The sequence below is a fragment of the Balaenoptera acutorostrata genome, chromosome 2, assembly GCF_949987535.1.
Source record: "Balaenoptera acutorostrata chromosome 2, mBalAcu1.1, whole genome shotgun sequence".
In the NCBI taxonomy this organism is placed as follows: Eukaryota; Metazoa; Chordata; class Mammalia; order Artiodactyla; family Balaenopteridae; genus Balaenoptera; species Balaenoptera acutorostrata.
In genome coordinates, this window is record NC_080065.1 from 35,825,817 (window position 1) to 35,847,107 (window position 21,291).

Here is a 21,291-nt window from a genome sequence, read left to right on the forward strand (position 1 = left end):
TTCCACCAAAGAAAACAGTGAGAGAAACAACACTAACATGCTTTCTCAGTCTCTCTAAGATAAGCAAGTTTTACTTTCAGGACTAATTATCACAAGTAGGATATGAATAAAATTTCTTTCTCATGGTCATTCTCTCCAGTGTTGAGGTTCTCTAACTGAAATTTCATTCTACATTTGCACCTCCACCTAAGAAATCCCTGAAGAGTCAAATGCCTCGGTTGACTCTTTCCTTTTTTTTTTTTTTTTATAAATTTATTTATTTATTTATTTGGCTGCATGGGGACTTCGTTGCTGTGCGTGGGCATTCTCTAGTTGCGGAGAGCTGGGTCTGCTCTTAGTTGCGGTGCACGGGCTTCTCATTGCGGTGGCTTCTCGTTGCAGAGCATGGGCTCTAGGCACACAGGCTTCAGTAGTTGTGGCATGCAGGCTCAGCAGTTGTGGCGCACAGGCTTAGTTGCTCCGCAGCATGTGGGATCTTCCCGGACCAGGGCTCAAACCCGTGTCCCCTGCATTGGCAGGTGGATTCTTAACCACTGCGCCGCCAGGGAAGTCCCCACCCCTGTTGACTCTTAAGAGCATGTCATCTGTCTCACACTGTGCTCAGTCAGTGTGACTCCACAGACGGTAAATCATTGGCTACCCTAGAGTCTGCTCTGAAGCCATGCTAATAGGAAATTAAAAAGGCCTTCAAATACGGGCAGCTTTTTTTCATACGTTGCTGAGAGTATATGGGGTTTAGTGACTGATCCCTGCTCAAAGCCATTACGATTTAGAGACTGGAAACAAAGTTAGCCCCTGAATGCCAGTGGTCAGTGCCATCAAGTTACTTCATGTAATAAATCTACATCCCTACTATGTGCCAGGCACTCTTCTACCGCTTGGGATATGTCAGTGAGCAAAATAAAGATCTATTCCCTTATAGGGTTTACACTCTAGCAGGGGAAAGCCATAAATGGATTATAGTCTTTAAGAAGGTGACAGATGCTCTGGAAAAAGAGAGCAGAGTAAAGCGGGTTGGGAGTTCAGGGTTGGGGATGGCTTTAATAGTTTTTTTAAGGGGGTGGTGTGATGAATTGGGAGATTGGGATTGACATATATACACCAATATGTATATAATGGATAACTAATAAGAACCTGCTGTATAAAAAAGTAAATTAAATAAAATTCAAAAAAAATAGTTTTTTAAGAAACACAGAAGGAATACCAACGTTTTAAAAGTTAAATTTATTGAATGTTTATTATAGTCCAGGTGTGATGCTATGTCTCTCTCATTTAGTCCTATAAGAAGGTATCTTTGGGCTTCCCTGGTGGCGCAGTGGTTGAGAATCTGCCTGCCAATGCAAGGGGCAGGGGTTTGAGCCCTGGTCTGGGAGGATCCCACATGCCGCGGAGCAACTGGGCCCGTGAGCCACAACTACTGAACCTGTGCATCTGGAGCCTGTGCTCCACAACAAGAGAGGCTGCAATAGTGAGAGGCCCGTGCATCGCGATGAAGAGTGGCCCCCGCTCACCGCAACTAGAGAAAGCCCTTGCACAGAAACGAAGACCCAACACAGCCATAAATGAATAAATAAATGAATAAATTTAAAAACAGGAAGGATGAAGATTTAAAAAAAAAAAAGAAGGTATCTTCATCCCTTTCTGACAAGAGTGGAAGCTGAAGTACAGAAGTTAATCAACCCCTTGAAAGTCACATGAGTCTAATATCTATGCTCTTAATGTCTTTGTTTTAGAACAATACAGGCAAAAGAGAGAATTAATCTAGTTCTTCAGATAGGTGGAATGGGCGTTAGCCAGAAAATACTTTTGGGAAAGAGGAATTGATAGCAAAGGGAAAAGAATATTTATGTAATCTTGGCTAGAATACCAAACCCGTGCTGGGTTATACGATGGGAAAAGGTTGAAAAGTAGGTCAGACTGGATTAGGGTGGGTTAACAGAACTCTATTCTGTCTAGACGGTGCTGAGAGGACTTTGAGGTTTTGAGCAATGGTGTAGAGGTCGGGGTGGTGACAAATCTGTGTATGGAGCCGTGGTATCAAAGAGTCAGATAGCTTTGTAGTATGAGAGTTGCATGAACTTGCCATTTGGAGTGATTCAAAACTGCCGGTTTCTTTCATTTAGTTACTTGGTTAATCTTTTGGAAACAAAGCCTTTTAACTGAAAGGTTAAGGTCTCAATGACAATCTCAAATGTCAGATTCAAGGTTATCCCATCTTGCCAAGCTATGATGCTTGGTGACCCTCAAACTTCAAATAAACAACATGTCCTAAAGGTGGCTTAAAAAAAAAAATCAAAGGCCATTATGTCTTATAACTTTCATTCTAAGACCCTAGAAAAAGAATTCCCATAATGTCAGTTTTATAAAAACTTATGTAAGTATAATGATATTTGAAATGTGAGCGACTAAAGGAACTTGTAAAAGGCAGCTATTGACTAAAGTAGTCATGTCATTATAGCTCCTTGCTTAAAGCAGAATAGATAGCATTTTCCCATTGTATATATGTTTCTCCATATAACTACTGAAAGACTAGAAGGAAGAGTAGCAAGGAAATGCTGGTTAAGAAGGGTGGCAGTAGGGTGAGAGGCAGATTTCTGCTTCTTATACAATTAGAATAGTGATATTAGGGTGACATGTGCCTTTCTGCATTTTTAAATTTAAATTCCTTAGAGATGTACTGATTTGTCAGATAGCAATATTTAAAATGTAGGCAAATCTGTAGTCTTACTTGGGCTAAAGACAGAATCATAAAGCTACTCTAGTATCAGTCACATGAAATTAAACTCAAAAGCTAAGAGGGGCTTCCCTGGTGGCGCAGTGGTTGAGAATCTGCCTGCCAGTGCAGGGGACACGGGTTCGTGCCCCGGTCTGGGAAGATCCCACATGCCGCGGAGCGGCTGGGCCCGTGAGCCACAACTGCTGGGCCTGCGCGTCTGGAGCCTGTGCTCCGCAACGGGAGAGGCCGCGACAGTGAGAGGCCCGTGCACCGCGATGAAGAGTGGCCCCCGCTCTCCGCAACTGGAGAAAGCCCTTGCACAGAAACTAAGACCCAACACATCCAAAAATAAATAAATTAATTAATTTAAAAAAAAAAAAAAAAGCTAAGAGAACCTACAAATTGAACTTGAACATCTCTGCAAGCACGCAGAACGCTGCTCACAGCAAGATTTCCACACTGTCATCTTAGACTTCGTTAAATGTTTACTTATCCAAAATTGTTGAGAAAAGCTCCTGATATATTAAAAGAAATTAACAGTAAGTTTTGAATCAATTGCTCACTAGGGTTTGAAAAAACTCTTATGCTAGCATTTTCAAAGTTGATCAGAGTATGGTCTATTGCCTATTTCCAGACTGGTTTGCTTAGATCCAATGGGATCTGTGTAGATAGGAACAAGGTGGCAACCTAATTTAAGAATTAAAGAACCTAATTTGTATGTTCAGTACAGCTGCACATACAAATTTTAAAAAGCAGCTTTCTTTGATTTGAGCAGAAATTGTGTAAATTAAAGGGATAACCTTAATTATTCAGTACTGAGCCAAAGGTTTCATCTATTTTCTCGATTTTTATTGGTTCTTTAGTAAATAGTTTGGTAGATGCTCTTAAAAGGAGAAAACAGGAGGAGAATAAGAAGTTGTCCTTGGATGAAATATCAGGTTGAAAACTATTCGCCACTATGATTATTATTGACCCTTATGATAATATCTATTGGGTTAGATAGATGTATGCGCCATGATGAATACTCCAGTGGTAGAAGTTAAACCAAAGACTTGAAAAGACCACACCATGTGGATAATTTCAGTAACAGCTTGTTGGCTTTTCTCAGGACCTGAGCAGATATAAACTAGAGGAACCTAGGGATATTGCTCATTATAAATAACCTTAAAGTCAAAAAAAAGACTCAAAACTATTTTGCTTATACCAAGAGATAAGGCAAACTGAAGTTCTCTGTTTTGCTCCCTTTATAATAAATTCCAATTAATGTTGCAGATGAGAGTAGCTTGAGTCACTCATTAACCTGGCGATCTGGTTAGTGTTTATCAAATACCTACTGTGTTCCAAGCACTGTATTATGCTATATATACAGTGACAAAAATAGATATGGTCTCTACTCTCAAGGGGCTTGCAGTATAGGCAGGGGAGAGAGAATAAGCAAGTAATAGTTACAACTGGTACTAAGTATTTCAGAGGAAATGTTTCTGATTAGGGTAGAAAGTTTCACTGCCATTAACAATGTTTAGAAGAGAAGGCAAAATTAGACGACTTCAAGGAATTCTATATATTGTTTTCTTATTAATATCAACCACGGAAAGATGAAAATTTTGTCTTAAGTGTTTAATTACCCTCTTCAATAGACAGTTTTAAAATGATGACATTTACTTAAAACATTAATTAGATGGGAGATATTTACATTAAATATTTGGGAATCTCCTATAATAATATTGCAATCTGGAAGACCATCTGTGTGACAGAGCCAGTGGGAGGAAAAAATCTTGTGATGTGCTAGGTTATGAAGGAATGTCAATGATGTTTCCTGCAAAGTTATCTTAAAATCCAGAGTTCTGAATCAACACTCTTTTCGTAAACACAGGAAAGAAACATATGCTCATTTGGCATCAGTTTTGTCACTTCAGGAGTACAAGCAATTCAGAGATGACACAAACCTCTATATTCTAGAACCAAACATGTTCTGTGGCACTCTTAATTACCAGATTTTTCTAAGAGTACAACAGGGTCACTTTCAGATCAGGCCAAACTACTGAACTGTGGATTTAAATGAAGCAATATTTTGAAAATGTAACCATGGGTCCCTACTAGTGGCTTTAGTTATTTAAGGAGCACTACCTAGTTTACGAGAGCATTAGCAAGAGAATATTAGGTAACAGTTGGTTAAGGTTAGCCTTCATCAAGAAAATGGACTTTATTATCACCCCAAATAGTAAGGTGCTCAACAAGTGTTGGCTGCATGAAATATAAGAATTTGGATCCTAAAACAGAGCAGAGTTGCATCCATTGTTTCTATTAAAGAGTTCTTGTATACAAAGCTGAAGATTTCTATCTCTACACACTATCTGGAAACTGAACTACAGATTTTCTTTTGTTCATGGATATACCTAAAAATCCACAACAGTATTGTCTGTAGCTTAGAATGAAGCTAAGATTTTATCTTAGACTGTTCACATATCTACTGAATCTGGCAAACTTTCGACCCTCTATTTTCCATAATTACCCTTTATTTCCATACCTCTCCTCCCTCTCCACCAAAAAAAAATTTTTTTAACTTAGTTCTGGGATTCCTCCCCAGTCTTGCTTCATTGCCATTCCGAGTTCCTGCTTCCAAAAAAGCTATACTATCTTGTGTCACATACCTTGTTCCTCACAATTAGCCAACTCTTAGTACAGTGTTATATTTTTTATACACACAGCACAGGTATTTCATATTTAGAATACTTGAAGTAAAAAAGCTCTTTGTGGGATTAATTCTTCCTTCCATCTTCTCAAAAGGATCCAATGAGAATCTAAGTTGTAAGAGCCTCTAGTTGTCTCTGACCCACTTTCATGGCTGAATTCTTGTAGTGGTGCCCTATCAGACCTCAGGGTCTTCCTGATTTTGTATTAATCAGGCATCAGTGTTCAATTCCTCTATTCACAGTCAATCTGAAATGCAAAGCCTTGTATATTTAGAGCTCACAGTAGATATATACATAGCCACCTGTTCCCTGGAGAAGCTGATCTCTTCCATTTACCCTGGACACACACACACACACATGTGCGTGCACACACAAGTACACAGTGTCTTCTCTTGTTACCTCCCTAGCCTGTAATACTTACTGCCTTCACCTACTTGAATTCCTACCTGTCATTCAAAGTTCACTCAAGATGTGTTGTCTTAGGTCTTCACTTACATCTCACTGACCCTACCATTTCTCTACACTTGACCTATTGTTGTCCTCTGATTCATGTGGAACTCTTCCCTTAACTCAATGAAATTCTGAGGTCAGGGAATCATTTATCCTACTTTTCTAGCCCCCATGCAGTCTGGTAGAAGGAGTGCACTTAAAACATTAGAGGTAATACACAGTTGCAATTTGTTCCTTAATATTAAAATCTTTTCTTTACCTTGCTGATTTTTCATGAAAGAACAGGTCTTTCTTCAACTGCTAAGCAATCGCTACTCAAACTCATCCTGCCAATACAGCCAGGTTAATTGATCTGAGTCAGCATTTTGTTTTCTGGATTTAATAAAGAGATCTACCGCTTAGCAGATAAAGATCTAAGTCCTTGCCCTGACATCCAAAGCCCAGTGCAGTCCATCTCTCCTTTCCAAATGATATCACCCCTTACCTCTCTACCACCTGTACTTTCTCTTGGCCAAACTGGCCAATCAGTATTCTTTGGGCATACACCTGCATGATGTACTTATGAGCTTCTGCCTAGAATGCATTTTTCTTCCCACATTTGCTGATTTGGCTTCCACCATTCCTTTGAAAGCCAAATCCATCATCACACCTGAGTCCTTTTCTTTCTGTACCACTCTGTAGCACTTAATTATAATAAAACCATATGTTAGTTGAGCGGTTGTCATTTTCTCTGAATTTCATGTAGGCAGCAATTGTTGACACTTAACGTGTTCCCTAGCAGGTGTTAGGTAAATGCTTTCAGCCAACTTTCAATTACAAACAATGAAAACTTTAGATCACCTGGACAAATCAGAAACCCCAAGAACAAGTTATCAGGCAGCCAAGCAAACATCTATGCATCCAGGTATCCTTCAGAAGACAGGCTGGACATTGAATAAAACTATCATTTCAATTCAAGTACACGAATTCTTCTGAAAAGCCTTAGCTATAGTTGAAACTTGGTCCAGGCAGAAATCAATATTAAATCTCCTTATCGTCAACCAGCTATGGATGGAAGAGCCTGTTCTATTTGTTTTCTTCTTCAAAACTGGGATTTTATTTAAGATATCTGACTTCAGAAGCAAAGGGTAAAAAAAGAAATCCCGAAACAAAAACAAAAAATAACACTACCACCATCCAGTGCTGATGTAGTAAAGCACAGCTGGCATTTTCCTTTTAGGGAGCTTTGAGCACCTACTATGTGTACCATTCCAACTTCTGATCCTCTGATCTACAAGTAAATTACATGTTTCTCATCTGGATTAACATTGTGCCCCAAAGCCAGACTGGTGTGGCATTCTTCATAGGACTATGAGAGCCTTCTGACAAATAGTCAAACACATTTGGCTTATTTCTGCTGCCCTAAATGGTAACAAAAAACATGTTAGCATCTGCATTACATATTATAGAAGATTAGAACAGCTCTTGGTCCCTTAGTGGGAAACTTCAAATATGAAAAATAAGTGACATCCTTTGGGTGAAATGTTTAGAACAAGGAAGGCAGATGCACCCAACATGGATACATTAGTGAAGATATTTTTAACTTTCCAGTTACTTGGGCATGGATTAATTCTAGACCTCAGGAGGACTTAACTGTCCTGCCCAGAGGAGATTTAAGTGGTACCTTAAGAATTAACATCTATGTGCCTGTACTTGTTTATGAAGCATTGCCACATTTTCTTGCTTGACCTTCACATTTAATAGTTTCATGGTAGGTAAGAAAGATGGTCTCATTTTCAGCCTGAATATGTTCATCTCTAGATTTTAGCTTGCCTAAAGACCACAAACAATGAGAACAAGACCACTTTCCAATATCAATTTAGTTATTTCATTGAGAATTATAGTCCTAGAGCAGGTACATTTCTGAAGCAGCAGCTCTGAGGAAGTTTTTTTTTTTTTTTTCCATGGCTTCTCCTTTAATTTTAGTTTGGAGGCAACTCGTTTTATTGATGGAGAAAATGAAGCTCAGTTGTTATATCCCTTGCCTTCAATAGCAAAGCTGGGTTGTGGACACCATCATTTGTAGTTCAAAGCCCAAGCTCTTAACCACTAACCTATGCTGCCTCTTCAAAGCCAGAGTTCCAATTCTCTCCTTCTAAATCACACCCTTGTATCTTTCAGTCTAAGGTGTGATCTCTGCTAAACACCCGTCTCTGATTAACACTGGTCATTCTTAGGACTGTTTTGCAAGGAGGGTGAGGTGACTAAGGGTCAGAGACATTGAGTAGCACATTCCACTGCAGGAGTAGAGTCTACATTCTTTATTTCACGTAAAATAGAATTTCTTCTAGACTTCCTTCTAGAGTTCTATTCACTGGGAGTTCTTCCGTTGCTAGCCTAGCAACATACTTCACGTAACAGGTATTTACTAAATATTCTGACAACCATCAAGATTTGAATCATAAAGATTAACGCTTGAATCCTGGCTCTACCACTTAATGGTATGACCTTGGGCAGGCTGATATCTATTGATCATATTGGAGCTAAGAAATGGAGATATCTTTTCTACCTTAAGTTGTTTCAAGTGAAAGTCAAATGGGAGAATGGAATAGTGCTTCATAAACCATAACGCGCTATAAAAACTAAGTGCAGCAGATTCATTTACCATGATGGCAAGGCCTACATCTGCACTCCGGGCAAGGCATGAAAAAACAAAATAAAAAGTTTTATAGGTTAGAGAGAACCATCTGGTTCAAGAGTAATGATCTAGTTTACGGAAATCTTTTTAAAAAGAAGCAACTGGGACAGTCTTCTAATAAATGGAGATTAATTATGTTTTTTAAAAACCCCAAAGGGAAGAGGATTTGGAAGCGAAGTGACAATATAAAACTAAGGAGTAGATCGGTTTTCCTAGAATCAAGAAAGCAATTATGTGAGATAGCAGGAAAAATGTCAAGGTTTGTGCTTTTTCATCTTTCTAAGATTCAGTTAAACTGAGCGATGTTTAAATGCTTTATTATTTCCATGACTGTAGGAATTCAGTTACTTTGCTATGGTTTCCACTGAACAACTGAAATATGAAAGTTACTCTTAGATCATGTGAAGGGCTTGCTGAAATACAGCTGGATGGGCCCTACTGCTCATATTTGCTTTAGTGGATGTAGCATGGGAACCAAGAATTTGCATTTCAAACAAGTTCCCAAGTGATGCCGATGTAGCTGGTCTGGAGACCGCACTCTGAAAGCTAGTCTGAGATGAGTTCTTTCTAGCTGTGAACTCTACAGTCTAGCTAACTACGTGTCCAATCTTGAAAGAATGAATGAATCTGACTGTTAAATGAGAACTTACACGGCTCATCGGTTACATAAAGTTCTAAGTCTGTTTCAGAATAACACTTTGCATCACATTGCTAGGGAGAAATAGGGTAGCTTTTTACCCAGAGAAAACATTAAACCGTAAATTCCTCACCCAAATCTCTTTCAGGTTGGAGAACATTTAAAACCCAGCTTTTCCAGTATTCTTACTTCCTAACCTACCGGCTCCTTTTCCTCCATGGTTACCTAAAAATATAAGTGACAGCCCTCGTGCATTCTGCCTCACCGTAGCTCCGCTGCCACTGATCGCTCACTCAGCCTGCTCTGTTCACTCAGAACTCTTGCTAGTTTAAAGCAGTTAAAGGTCACTTGCCTTTAGCTAGCTTAGGGGCTAAGTTATAAGTTACAGCAGCAGAAAAACATTGACTGGCTTGCTCTATATTGAGGCAACAGCTTTTATGTTCCTGAAATTTCATAAGCCATAATGTTTGTGTCGTGATGATGTAAGAATTAGCAAGAGTTGGACAATCTGGATTACAGTTTTGGATGAAAATAACTTTAGAAGAGAAGGATGAGGTAGGTAGAGAGGAGATTCTACCTCACTTAATAAAAAAAAAAGTAACTTCCATTTTTAGACCAGGAAGCAGTTTGTTCAGATTCTGCTTACCCTAGAGTGACAGGCTTCCTTCCAAGGTAGGGGAAAGATTCGGGAAGGGGAGTAACCATGGCAACCTGCCCAGCTACGTGGGCAAGGACAGTATGGGGCCCTGTGTACTCAGAAGACTTTTTATTTCTAGCCTAGCCCCTCAGTTTAGTTCCCGGGGTCCTCTCCCTTCCCACTTCCTTCTGTTATAATGCTGACTTCAGGGGGAAGGACTGCTCCTTCTCTGTAGGGGGTCTGGGGGTAGGGGGTGGAGGCAAAGACTTAAATGAGACCAGAGGAGGTCAGCTTGACCAAAGCAAACTGCAGGCTCCAGGCAGAGAACAGAGAGTAACTCCCAGTCGGTTTAGTGTTAAGCACAGCAAACTCCCTGGCTTTGTTAATATTAAGTGCTTAAGTGATTAACATTTTTCAGGTAGACAGGCGGTGCCCAACTTTGACAAAGACATTCCCCGTTCCGCCTTTAGTTTTCACAAAGATACATAATTCAGTGGTTCAGGGGGCAACATGAAAACAAAACATCAGAACAAAGTATTCTAAGCATACCGGATTAACAGTCTTCCCAACAAACCTGGGGATAGGTATTATTATTCTCTCCAGATAAGAAAGCTTAAGGTCAGAGAAATGATGCAATTTGCTCAAGGTCACGTGAGAAGCAGTGCTGTCCCTGGGATTTGAACTCAGGCAATGGGGCCCCAGAGCCCACACTCGCAACCACTCCCTGGCTAAGCAAGGTGTGAGGCAGAAACGGCCTGTGTGCCAGCCCTTTGTGTCCACACGCAGCGTCATTTGTTCCCCTCACCAGAAATCAGCGTACTCTTTATAGAAGGAGGCTCGATGGCCTGCTTTCCTTCTGAGTCACAGGATTAATCCAGTCAGGAAACATTACCATGAGTTAGGTTACCCTTAAATACATAGATCTGAGGTTACAGCTATTTCAGCTAAATGTGATTTTGGCCAACCTCTGTGCAATCCAGTGGCACAGCTTCAACTTTAGAATTACACAGCAGCGCCAGAGAATTTTCAAATACCACATCCTGTTCCTCAGGTGTTTCATATTTCTAGTCGAGTTCTCATTCTGGTTCTGCTTGGAGTGTAGAGAGCCTTATGCATTTGGTCAAATACCAAAACCTCCCTAACTGGTCCAGTTTCAAGGCTTTCCACCTGGGGAGGCATCTTCTGCTGCCCCTTAGGGCAACTTAACACCTGGAGCTCTGTCTTTGGCAGCCTTCTCAAGTATTTCAGCATCCTAGGTTTGTCTTTAAGAAAAGCATTAATTAAATCCTCAAGTCAAGAGAGACTGAGGAAGGGAAACACATGGAAACTTCAAAACTACCAAGGTGAAAAATATCGTGGTAGCAATTGTAGGCTTACAGACATATGAGGGTAGAGAGAGAATGAAGCAGCACCTACTGGCTGTACCACCAAGAGCCCATGTCTCCACAAAGCCTCCTGCTGACCAGCAGCCATGACCAAGGCTTCCGTCTTCCCGCTCTCTAAGTCTTCAGGTAATGGCAGGCATGGCCGAGCAGGCCAATAAATATCACACCAACCAGCTGGTCAGCAGCTTCCAGGGGTCCCTGTACCACCTTCCTTCATGCCAACAAGTGTCTTGAAAGCAACTCCCTTCAACCCTAACAAGGTGGCTGAAATCCATTCAACCTTTTGGGCAAGGCAAGACATAAGCCTAATGCACAGGAATTTGGACTTTTAGTTGAATCTCCAACTATAAAAGTCTTGAGTGGAAATGCAGACCCTGGATTCTGTGCTTAACAATGAGGCAAGGCTTTGAACAAGTGCTGTGGCTTCCTTCCCTCTCTCACATCCTCAGGAGAAGATCAGCCGTGTCCAAGATCACCAGAATGGCGACTACCTCTGTGTCACAGCTCAAAGTTGGAAGACATTCTCCTACCATCTACTTTAAAATGGAGGACGGTATAGCTTAAGAAGAACTGGTTGCTAGGGCATCCATTTGGATAGGAAGGGAGAGAGTTGGGAGTGGGAAGGGAAGGGGAAGTGAAGTTATTCATCACCAACAAGAAAAAGAATCCAGTCTGCCTTAGGAGGCTACTGATTAGGGATTTAGAAGTAATCTGTTCCAGAAATACACATTGGAAAAAACCACTAGGCCTCCTTTGTGCTTTCTCAACAAGATTGCACATTGCATCAGGTGTACCATTATTTATTAGCACATACGTAGCACTTCAACCCAAAGGATCCTTCCCCAAAGATGAAGGAGAGCTCAATCTCAAATACTTCTGAATTCTCATGGCAATAAACTTTCTTGCAGTATCATAGAGGCCTATCTATCTCCCCTCAAAGAGGGAGAGACAGAACCTGGGGGCGGAGGGGGCGGGCACCAGGCCTAGAGAAGAGTAGCCTGATCAAGGTCTGGCTGCTGGTTTCAGAAGCCAGGTGGAGGTGTCACAGAGCGTGGAGGCAAGCCATTTGGTAGCTGTCAGTCTCCCCCATTCCCAGCTCGTCCCTCCTGCCCCAACAGCCAGTAGATGCTCCTATGTGGGGAGCAAACCTCAAGCCTGCAGGAAGATCAATTACATACCCCATCAAAGCCATTCCAAGAGCCTTATCGGACCTCTTGAGGGAATTTCTGCAGCTGCCTTCTTTCCTCAGCCATTCCTTCTGTTTGAGTTAGCTCTGTCTTACCTCCCTCTCCCCACCCCTCCCCTGCTTTGCCTGATTAGGGCCAGAAATTTTTTCATTAAGTCACTTTATAGTGCAATAACAACATTTACTATTCATGAAGTCGCCCCTCCATAATGTTTAAGTCTTTCCATGTGTCTGGAAGCTTATTTCTGCTCTTCTCGTTTTACAGAGTGCCTCTTTTCCTTCCAAACACAAACTAAAAAGAAAGAGGATAAGGTGGGGGGAGGAGGGGAATGGATGGGGTGGAGATAACATCCAGATTCTTTAAGTGTTTTTAATCCAGTTCGATTTCTCTTTGGACTCAAAGGGCTCCCTGCTAAAATTGACGGCGGACCTGAATTCCAGGCTAAGAATTAAGTCAAGAGGAAAGGACGACAGAAACAAATAACAGAGTCGGCTCTAGGCTATGAAACCCGCTATGTTGACTGGGGCTCTACGGTTTTAACCCATTCATTTTTTTCCCCTTTTCCAAAATTTTTACTTAATCTTTCCAGATTACAGCAAGCAGGCAAACACCACTTAAACGCTTGGAGTTATTTCAAACAAGTTTGTTCAGTCTCTTGGGCAGATACTTTCTTAAGAATCGGGTGTAAGACAAAGTTCACATTTTAATGCCATACGTTGTCAGTCACCGGGAAAAAGCTTCTCGCGGGCACAAACCAGGACCCCAGCCTTTGTCACACGGCAAAAATAACCCCCCTCGGAGGAGTTAATTAGGCGGTCGGCAGCCACACCAGCGTCCGATCCGGGCTGCCCACAGAGCTTTTCAACAAGCGCACACACACACACACACACACACACTCTCTCTCTCTCTCTCACACACACACACACACACACACACACACACACGAGGCGCTTGTTAAATGTCACTAGCTGGACATCTGGATTCCGACCCCAAAGATAAACGCATTTCGTGGGAGCATTCCTCGGATGTCAGGCCACAAAACCGCCTGTTTGCCCAAGTACACCGTCTCCTTTCTAAGATGCCCCAGCAGTCCCAGGTCTGCATCCCAAGGCGGAGCGGAGTGGGGGAAGCAAAGGAGGGAAAGAGGTCGCCAAAAATGGAGCCAAAGGGAAGAAGGATCGGAAAGCTACTCACAGGCTAGCTAGCGCCTCCGCGATGCGAGCATGACTTCCCCGGGGTGCCTGAGCCGCCTGGCGACCGCGCAGCCGACACGGCGGCCGCGCTTAAATAGCCGCCGGCCCGGGAGCCTCGGAGCCGCGGGCCACTCCCGGCGAGATATGGTTCTAATCAGATGCTGGCAGCTGAGGACTCCCCAGGAATGCGCCGGGATGTTTTTGCTGCCTGGGCTGGGTAACTCCCCCTCAACGTGTCTGCTGAGTCTTCCAAACTTAACTGTTTATTAACTCGAGCTGGGGCCGCGCAGAGGAGCCGGCTCCCGAGGACTGGGAGCCCCACCAGCGCGGGGCGATCGCCCGGAGCCCAGCGAAGGGGAGGAGGAAGGAGACAGGGCGCCGTCCGGAGCCCAGACTCGCGGGGCTGGGGACAAGGGACAGGGGAGGGTGCGCTTAAGGACAGGAAAGGGAAACTCCGCAGGAAAGGGGTGGGACCCAGCGACCTTCATCTCACAAGTTCCTTCTCTGCGTTGCTGCTTCCAGGGATGTGGCGTCCCAAGTCGTCCTAACCCGGTAGGGCCCTTTGAACAAAGGGCTGCCTCTACTCCTGACTTTCCTGGCAAGAAGCAGTGGAGGCTAGCTCAGATCTGCTGTCGCTCCAGTTGCACGTGTGATTGCCCCCTTTAAAGGAACTCGTGTCTCTTTCACGGCAGATGTGGGTGCACTTAAGTGCACCGATTTAAATTGGTGGGTAATCTGTGCGTATATGTAAAACATACTGTATTTATGTATGAAATATAATCCTGTATATACAGATATAAAGACAATCCTCTCTCTGGGAAACTGATATAAACAAAAATATGCACGCCTAAATAACCTAACTAATTAAGCTATATATTTGATATAAACAGAGAGATTATATACTGGCTTCTCCCACAGTACGGGCATCCCTGTGTAGACACATAACATGACTTTATCTGCAGTGATTTCTATAGTGTTTCCTATACTTCTAAGAAAAATCTGAAATATGAGAAATAAAATGTTTGAAAATATTGACATACAGTTCTCAGCAGTAGAAGGCACTCCATAGCGTATCTTAGTGGACCTTCACAAGCTGGGGATTCATCTTGTCTGTATTTTAAAATCATGAACAATTGTAAAACATCCCCAGAAGCTTTGTTGATTTCTAAGAATTATGAAATTATTCTTGTGAAAAGTATGTCTATGTTTCCTTCTTTTTTTTTTTTTTAAGTCTGAGACAGTGTGTACTAAATGTGAAAAAAACAAGTTGTGACTTGGATGGGAAGGGGTTATTGATTTTATTGAGTAAGTAACACACAGTGGATTTGCATTTTACCTCTGGAAACTGGGGGTTCAAATCAGGCTCATGGGACACCAGATATGTATTTTGTGGTCCCAGCCTAGCTCCGACTGCAAAACCACGTAATTTGGGACAGCTCAGTGTGAGTGACAGCCCCTGCTCTCAAGTAGGTCAGGCTTGGGACAGCCCCGGAGCCAGGCGTGCAGAGCAGCAAAACCTGTCAGCGATGACAATACTACCTCTTTTGACCTTTACTCTTTCTGCCACCTGTCTCATCCCCTCATACCTGGGGAGGTAGACATGAGGGGGGTGGTGCTGACAGCTTTCACTATTCCTCTGAGGCAATTTGCTATTATTTAAAAAAATGACTTTGTGTGAATGACAAGAGGTATATAAAATTTAGTCTTGGGACTGTATTTATAACATTTGTGCAGAGAAATTTATTTATTTATTTATTTATTTACTTATTTATTTATTTTATACCACATTCTGTGTTTTGTTTTATTATTTTTTTAACATCTTTACTGGAGTATAACTGCTTCACAGTGGTGTGTTAGTTTCTGTGCAGAGAACTTTAATTCTGGTACATTTTAGGACATAGTGCTTTATTTTTAAGATCCAGAAGTACAGAGGGTTGGTTTCCCTTCCAAAAGCTAAGTAGCTGGAACAATGACAGCAGATTTCAGGCAAACAGAGGCTTTGACAATTTGAAGAAAAAAAAAATGGGGCTCTCTTTTAACCTCACTATGTAACACTTTCTCAGAAGTGACCACCCACATCTATTTTTTTTTTAATCGAAAGACTCTTATCAAGAAATGTTGACTTATGTTTGCCCTACCCCACCAAATGGAAGGGATTTGTCTAAGAAGCCAGAGGAAGAACATGATTTCATCTGCCATAAGCTGTAGTTTCAAGAGAAGGTTTCTGCTGAAAACAGTGCATCTGTGAACAGTGCGCTTGCACGTTCAGCCTGAAGAGGACATCTCTGTCATTTCACACAGACATCTTACGAGTCGACAGTGGATAACTCTGATTTGACTTGAAGTGTGTTTTTATATCTCTAGGGCTCTGATATTGCTTCTGGCAGTAACTCAGTATCCTGCTCACATTAAGAAAGAAAGAAAAGAAAAAAAAGACAGAGAGAAGAATGAAAATAAACGTAACCCTTTTTATCCCTGGTAGAACATAGTCTCCTGTCCCATGGAAGCTGCTGGCTTTTCAGTAAATCTAAAATGAACATCCTTGCTGCTGGAGAATCACACCCAAGCCCACCCAGACATTAACCCTGCCTAAACCACGGTCTTTTCTTATCACTTCTGAAATTACTGTTTAGACAATTAAGGTGAGGAAAATTGAGGGCAATGTTTGAAAAACTGTGGTCCTTGCATGACTCTTTCTGTGCACAAAACCTGCTTGTGAGGGAAAAGGAAGAAAAAAAAGAAAACCCCAAAACTGACGACTGTTCCCAGCCTAGGAAAGGGGTAGTTAATCCCGTGATGGCTTGCTGAAGAATGCATGGTTTATTATTAAAGTAATCTCTTAAGATTTTCCTGGAATGTGCTTCCACAGCAACTCTGCCTGTGCAAGCTATCCTATGTGTGTGTCTTTTCTTCCATAATTAAGCTGGGTTTTTTTCCCCCTATAGCTCACAGACGAAAGGCTTTCTCTCTCCCTTCTCCAGGCTTTCTCCTATCTCCTTCCCTACTGCTCTTGTTTCCCTTAAACATCCCATTTTGAATCCTGCCATTTCCCATGAATTGTAAGTGGTTCTTTAGACTTGGCCATAGGTAGACTGTCTGTGCACCTTGATTCCTTGCTGGATGCTTCCAGATGTTCTAATCAAACAAGGACTGGTTGAAATCTGTGGATCTAGCAAGGTCACATCTTTTTTTTTTTTTTTTTTCCTCCTCGGTGTTGTAAAAAAAAAAAAAAAGAAAAGAAGAGGATAGCTATTGTTCTCAGAAAATGTTCTTTGACCTTCACTCATTCTGCACATTCACAGATGCAGAAAAACTGGCCCTATCAGATTTGGCTGTTGGCAAGGCAGGGCAAACATTGGAGGGTTTTCCCTATCATCTATCTATCTATCTAAAATCTAAGATATTTGGAGGGTAGTCTACTAAAGGCAGCCTGTTTTTGTTTTGTGTTGTTGGTTGCTTTTGTTTGTTTTCTTGGTTACACCTGTATCGCACCTCAGAACTCAATATTTATTATTTGCTTCTGATGTGAAACATTAGTGAAACTCAGATGTTACTTGAAAAGCTGGAATGTTGTAAAGTGAAGGAAAAATTCAATATGATAGATTTACATAACTAGTTACATTTTGCTATAATACAAATTTTTATAAGAAGAAGTTGTAAAGGGGAAAAAGAGTCCACATATGAATTACTCGTTAAAATATTATCTTATTTGGAAAGTAAGTTGGAAAGAGTTATTAAAAATAAAAATACATGTAATACTACAAAATGCTAATATTAATTATTATTGTAGCAAATACTTATACAGTTCTCTATCCTATGAACAAGAATCTATCCCCTAGAAATAAAATATACATTAAAAAATACAAAGATGTTACTTGCTGCATTGTCCACAACAGCAGGAACCTGGGGACAAATTATGTCTGTCAGTAAGGGGATGATTGAATAAATTACAATTCATCTGCACTATGAAATCATATGCAATCATTAAAAAGAATAAAACTGGAGTTGAACCCTGTAATATAGAAGGATTTCTATGAGGTAGTGTTGAGTGAGAAAAACAAGATATAGAAAAAAATGTAAAATATGTTTCTATTTTAGTAATACAAAAAGCAACACTTAGCTATGTAGGTTTGAGTGTGTGTGTGTGTGTGTGTGTGTGTGCATGGTTATCAGGGACACTAGAGACTAGTGACGATACAGATTACTGGGGACCCAATGGAGATGAGGGTAGATGGAGGAGGAGGGTGAGAGCCCTGCAAAAAGGGAAAAGAAACTAAAAGAGCCTGTATGCAGATATAGTTATGGATCTCATTTGTGCATTTAAGTGAAATGATACATGCATAGGTTTGTATAATTTTTAAAAAAATACACCAAGTGATTTTAAGATAAGGAGAGAGAAGAGCTGTAAAAGCTATAAAATGGCTTTTCCCTGAGGAGTTTTCCTCAAGGTCTTTCAGAAGTGAGTGTTCATCAGTGTTCTCCTGATCTAATTTGGCCTCTAGAGCACAGTTCTCAAACTTTACTGTTCACCACAGGCCTCCTGGGAACTTGCTCCAGGGAAAATTCCTGGGTCCAGCCCCAGAGCCTGGAAAGGTGTGGTGGCCAGTGGGGGGGTGTTGGTGTGGGAGGAGAGGCATGCAGTGCATGGGAACCTGCAGGTTTAACCAGCCCTTCCGGGTGATTTGGACGCTGTGGTTTTGGGGACCCTCTTTGAGAAACACTGAGTTTCTCCTGTGGTCAAGAAGACACTCATTTTGTTCCTCTCTGAGCCCTGAGAACTGTGTGGAGAGGGAAAACAGCAAGCTTGAGAGGAAGCAGGTGCCACTGGTCTTTAGATACTGCCCTTTCTCTCTCCCCTGATTCTCTGCAGCCTCAGACAGTGTCCTGGCTCTGGTGGTGACTTCTCTCCCTGCCCCCTCCCCTGTCAAGTCTTGTTTTCAGAGAAGGATCTGATACCAGTCATTTGCATGGACCTGTACCCAGATATTTGCATTTCCAACCATGACCCTCTCTTGGTATGAAAGGCACTGCCCAGTGTTAAAAGGATCTCAGACATCAGTAAGAGCAGGGACAGATTTTTTTCCTATTTTTGAGCGGGTGGAGGCGATTGTCAACTCCACTCTGCATCCAGCTTAAGGTTACTTAGAAAGAGAAGATTATAGGACCTCCAACTCCTGGAATGGCCCTCTGCTATCCCTGAAGTCATTTTACATATTGGCTTCAAAGGGGGCCATTTGAAAATTGAAGCTGTATATTATGTACATAATTGTTTTTCTGATACAGCAAAGGAAAGTGAGATTTAAGATCAGATCTGGGTTATTAAAGTTCAGGCTCCATCTCTTACCAAACTACAAGATTTCCGCAAGTTTCCTAACTTCTCAAGGACTCAATTTTCTTATCTATAAAATGGGCGTGCCCTGTCTTCCCCTCCCATTTTGGCTTCTGGTGGGAAGAAAAAGAAGTTATATACCTGGGAGGACTTTGGAAAGTTTGAGATTATAGAAATACTATAAATTATTCAAAACGTATTCAAAAAATACATTATTAGGGGGGAGGTGGGCAAGAAAGGTGTTTTTGTCCCAAATGATTTCTGCCACCAGCATCAGAAATTCTATCACTAGTAAATCATGTGTTTAGATAACGATGCTCCTCTGGCTGCAGTGAACTTTCCTAAGGCTGATCCCTTGGGCTAATCCCAGACCCTGATTTTCTAACATATTAGTGAGGATTACTTTCATGGATCAGTTTCATCCTGTCAAAGAGAGATGAGTGAATTTCTGCTGAAATGGGGATATTAAAAGCAGGGGAAAGGCAGAAAATGAGAAAATGAGCACCAACCTCTTTTACTTCGGAGATCTGTTGCTACTACTGAGAAAGGGGCCTCCGAATCTAGACACTCAATTCGATCCAAAAAAGATTCTACTCTGCTCCAACTGTGGCCACTTGCTGTGCTGGGGTTCCTGGGTTGGCTTAATAATCTCAGTTCTAAACTGGAACAGCCACTTGTGAATCAAGGGGGAATACTATTTGCTGTACTCATTTAATCCTCAGGCTCAAAATCACTTCTTAATTAAAGAATGAAGGGAAACCATGTCTGGACTCCAGGGTAGTTTAACTCTCCAATTATTATTATTATTGTTATTATTATTTTGGCGGCATGGCTTGTGGGATCTTAGTTGCCTGACCAGGGATGGAACCCGGGCCCCCTACAGTGGAAGCATGAAGTCCTAACCACTGGACCACCAGGGAGTTCCCTCCCCAATTACTTTGAAGCTTAGATATACGTGTGTGCCCATGCTCATGTGCATTTTCTGAAGAGGTGCACCACAGATTTCACTGGATAATCAAAGGACCCCATGGCGTAAAAGAAGATTAAATTCCACTGCATTATGGTTGTCTAGTCACATTCCTCCTATTCATTTTTATCTGAGGATTTTTATCTGAGTGTTTTGTACCAATCTGATGTGTGTCCTCGCAACATCATTGTCAAACAGGTTAGGGCAAGCATTCCTTTTTCTAAAGGTTAAGAAATATAAGCACAGAAACCTTGATTTACTTCTGTTTACAAAGTTAGAGACAGAGCTAGAACTATTACTCAACTTTCCTGAATGACCTAGAACGTATGGCTTGTGTAGTCATGACCCAACCATAATGATAGTGGTTAGTGACAACACTTAGGGTTTACTGTTTCCTGTATCGGTCTGTCCAATATCTGCTGTAGATACCCCTTCATGCAAAAGACACTGGCAAATGGAAGAGTGTCCAGAGCAGGGCCACTTGGACAGTGAGGGACTTTTCTTGGGGACTGAGAACTACTGGATGTGCTGCCATCATGGCCTGACTGAATAGGGCACGTTACGCCAGGGGTTGGGAGTGGAGATCTATGGGTAGTAGAGCTCTTTCCAAGTATCCGAAGGCTTGCCCTGTGGAAAGTAGATTAGACTCTTCTCTTTGACCACAGAAGATAGACGGGGATCCTTTGCTGGGTTAAATAGTGTTCCCCCAAGATTCATGTCTACCCTGGAACTTCAGAATGGGCCTTATTTGGAAAGAAGGTCTATGTAAATGTAATTAGTTAAGATGAGTTCATATTGGATTATATGAAGTCTCATCTCCTTCAATGAAACCTTTTTATCTGCCTTGTGATACTTTTTGGTCAGAATTTCTTGGCTTTTTGTTATATCTTATTTTCATTTAGCATAACTCTGGAACCGGTGTATCTAGGTGTGAATCCCAGCTCCACAGCTTACCAAATGTGAGATCTGAGAATTGCTGAACTTCTCTTCAATAAAGTGAGGGAAATAATAGAACTTCCTTCATAGTGTTGTTATGAGGATTAAACAAGTCAATTTGCCTAAAAGACTTGTAGTCGTAGTTAGCACAAGTAGAGTGCTGATGATAACGTGATCTTTGTCTGAATATCTTAAAAGAATAATTTTTAAAATATCAAGTAATTTTGAAAATAAGCTTACCCTAAACCTCAGAAATTTCACTTCTAAATCAGCTTAGAAGAACTCTAACTCATTTGCTAAGAAATATGTCTAAGAATGCTTAGAATAGCAAAAAGTAGAAGCAACTTAAGTGTCTATCAACTGGACAGCAGCTAAATAAATTGTGGTGCAGGCATCCATTGGGAATACTCTAACAATAATAGCAATGACATGGATGTATGACCCAGAACTGCTTGCATCAACACAGATGAACTGTGTAAGCAGA

The 21,291-nt window shown here is 41.5% G+C and overlaps 1 protein-coding gene across 5 annotated transcripts in view; it reads right to left on the bottom strand.

The window, feature by feature from the left end:
- The window catches only part of DAB2 (DAB adaptor protein 2), a 53,275-nt gene extending 39,169 nt beyond the window's left edge, over positions 1–14,106 (bottom strand). Inside the window, exon 1 of one of the 5 annotated variants that reach the window (XM_057540495.1) lies at positions 13,577–14,106. The gene's annotated coding sequence lies outside the window, so the exon portion shown is untranslated. The remainder of the gene's footprint in view (positions 1–13,576) is intronic. The other 4 variants (XM_057540493.1, XM_057540497.1, XM_057540496.1 and 1 more) reach the window with 4 other exon arrangements.
- Between the last annotated feature and the right edge of the window lie 7,185 nt (positions 14,107–21,291).